A 3,659-nucleotide genomic window follows, 5' to 3' on the forward strand; every position below is an offset into this window, starting at 1 on the left:
CGGCAGTCGTTACTGCCTCTGGGGGACTTCATGGTCCATTTCTGCCCCCAGGATGATGATGTCCATGGTGCTGAAAGCAAAGATAATGAAAAGTTTAATGTTTGAAATAACTGATGTTAATTGATGTCTACTTGCCTTTGTGGTCCTTTGTCAGCTTCGTCCACTTGTGTCCATGAAGTTCTTCTCGGCAGTCGTCACTGCCTCTGGGGGACTTCATGGTCCATTTCTGCCCCCAGGATGATGATGTCCATGGTGATGAAATCAAAGATAATGAGAAATTTAATGTTTGAAATAACTGATGTTAATTGATGTCTACTTGCCTTTGTGGTCCTTTGTCAGCTTCGTCCACTTGTGTTCATGGAGTTCTTGTCGGCAGTCGTCACTGCCTCTGGGGGACTTCATGGTCCATTTCTGCCCCCTGGATGATGATGTCCATGGTGCTGAAAGCAAAGACAATGAAAAGTTTAATGTTTGAAATAACTGATGTTAATTGATGTCTACTTGCCTTTGTGGTCCTTTGTCAGCTTCGTCCACTTGTGTCCATGAAGTTCTTCTCGGCAGTCGTCACTGCCTCTGGGGGACTTCATGGTCCATTTCTGCCCCCAGGATGATGATGTCCATGGTGATGAAATCAAAGATAATGAGAAGTTCAATGTTTGAAATAACTGATGTTAATTGATGTCTACTTGCCTTTGTGGTCCTTTGTCAGCTTCGTCCACATGTGTTCATGGAGTTCTTGTCGGCAGTCGTCACTGCCTCTGGGGGACTTCATGGTCCATTTCTGCCCCCAGGATGATGATGTCCATGGTGCTGAAAGCAAAGATAATGAGAAGTTTAATGTTTGAAATAACTGATGTTAATTGATGTCTACTTGCCCTTATGGTCGTCTGTCAGCTTCCTGGCAGTAGTCCTTCGTCCCTCCCTCCTGGGTCCACTTCACGGTCCATTTTTGCAGCCGGGATCATGATGTCCATGGTCTTAATTGTATACATAAAGAATAAGTTAAAGTTTGAAATCATTGATATTGATTATATAGGTAATGAATGCCAAAAGTATGTATATACATGTATACAGAATTATGGACAAATTTGTATCCTGAAATGCAGGTTGTAACGGGCACATGACGTCATGGTGAACATGAAAAGATTGAAACACTTGCCTCCCTGGTCCTCTGTCGGCATCGTTGCACTCGTCCTCCCTCCCTCCCTCCCTCCCTACTGGGTCCACTTGTGTCCATGGAGTTCTTGTCGGCAGTCGTCACTGCCTCTGGGGGACTTCATGGTCCATTTCTGCCCCCAGGATGATGATGCCCATGGTGCGGAAAGCAAAGATAATGAGAAGTTTAATGTTTAAAATAACTGATGTTAATTGATGTCTACTTGCCTTTATGGTCGTCTGTCAGCTTCCTGGCAGTGGTCCTTCGTCCCTCCCTCCTGGGTCCACTTCACGGTCCATTTTTGCCGCCGGGATGATGATGTCCATGGTCCTAATTGTATACATAAAGAATAAATTAATGTTTGAAAACATTGATATTGATTACATAGGTAATGAATGCCAAAAGTATGTATATACATGTATACACAATTATGGACAAATTTGTATCCTGAAATCCAGGTTGTAGCGGCCACATGACGTCATGGTGAACATGAAAAGATTGAAACACTTGCCTCCCTGGTCCTCTGCTGGCATCTTTGCACTCGTCCTCCCTCCCTCCCTCCCTCCCTCCTGGGTCCACTTCTGTCCCTGGAGTTCTTCTCGGCAGTCGTCACTGCCTCTGGGGAATTCATGGTCCATTTCTGCCCCCAGGATGATGATGTCCATGGTGATGAAATCAAAGATAATGAGAAGTTTAATGTTTGAAATAACTGATGTTAATTGATGTCTACTTGCCTTTGTGGTCCTTTGTCAGCTTCGTCCACTTGTGTTCATGGAGTTCTTGTCGGCAGTCGTCACTGCCTCTGGGGGACTTCATGGTCCATTTCTGCCCCCAGGATGATGATGTCCATGGTGCTGAAAGCAAAGATAATGAAAAGTCTAATGTTTAAAATAACTGATGTTAATTGATGTCTACTTGCCTTTGTGGTCGTCTGTCAGCTTCGTGGCAGTGGTCCTTCGTCCCTCCCTCCTGGGTCCACTTCACGGTCCATTTTTGCCGCCGGGATGATGATGTCCATGGTCCTAATTGTATACATAAAGAATAAATTAAAGTTTGAAATTATTGATATTGATTATATAGGTAATGAATGCCAAAAGTATGTATATACATGTATACAGAATTATGGACAAATTTGTATCCTGAAATGCAGGTTGTAACGGGCACATGACGTCATGGTGAACATGAAAAGATTGAAACACTTGCCTCCCTGGTCCTCTGTCGGCATCGTTGCACTCGTCCTCCCTCCCTCCCTCCCTCCCTCCCTCCTGGGTCCACTTCTGTCCATGGAGTTCTTCTCGGCAGTCGTCACTGCCTCTGGGGGAGTTCATGGTCCATTTCTGCCCCCAGGATGATGATGTCCATGGTGCTGAGAGCAAAGATAATGAAAAGTTTAACGTTTGAAATAACTGATGTTAATTGGTGTCTACTTGCCTTTGTGGTCCTCTGTCATCTTCGTGCACTTCCGTCAATGCAGTTCTTCTCGGCAGTCGTCACTGCCTCTGGGGAACTTCATGGTCCATTTCTGACCCCAGGATGATAATGTCCATGGTGCTGAAAGCAAAGATAATGAGAAATTTAATGTTTGAAATAACTGATGTTAATTGATGTCTACTTGCCCTTATGGTCGTCTGTCAGCTTCCTGGCAGTGGTCCTTCGTCCCTCCCTCCTGGGTCCACTTCACGGTCCATTTTTGCAGCCGGGATCATGATGTCCATGGTCTTAATTGTATACATAAAGAATAAATTAAAGTTTGAAATCATTGATGTTGATTATATAGGTAATGAATGCCAAAAGTATGTATATACATGTATACAGAATTATGGACAAATTTGTATCCTGAAATGCAGGTTGTAACGGGCACATGACGTCATGGTGAACATGAAAAGATTGAAACACTTGCCTCCCTGGTCCTCTGTTGGAATCTTTGCACTCGTCCTCCCTCCCTCCCTCCCTCCTGGGTCCACTTCTGTCCCTGGAGTTCTTCTCGGCAGTCGTCACTGCCTCTGGGGGACTTCATGGTCCATTTCTGCCCCTAGGATGATGATGTCCATGGTCCTAATTGTATACATAAAGAATAAATTAAAGTTTGAAATCATTGATATTGATTATATAGGTAATGAATGCCAAAAGTATGTATATACATGTATACAGAATTATGGACAAATTTGTATCCTCAAATGCAGGTTGTAACGGGCACATGACGTCATGGTGAACATGAAAAGATTGAAACACTTACCTCCCTGGTCCTCTGTCGGCATCGTTGCACTCGTCCTCCCTCCCTCCCTCCCTCCCTCCCTCCCTCCCTCCTGGGTCCACTTCTGTCCATGGAGTTCTTCTCGGCAGTCGTCACTGCCTCTGGGGGACTTCATGGTCCATTTCTGCCCCCAGGATGATGATGTCCATGGTGCTGAGAGCAAAGATAATGAAAAGTTTAACGTTTGAAATAACTGATGTTAATTGGTGTCTACTTGCCTTTGTGGTCCTCTGTCATCTTCGTGCACTT

Source organism: Haliotis asinina, chromosome 6 (genome assembly GCF_037392515.1).
Source record: "Haliotis asinina isolate JCU_RB_2024 chromosome 6, JCU_Hal_asi_v2, whole genome shotgun sequence".
NCBI lineage: Eukaryota > Metazoa > Mollusca > Gastropoda > Lepetellida > Haliotidae > Haliotis > Haliotis asinina.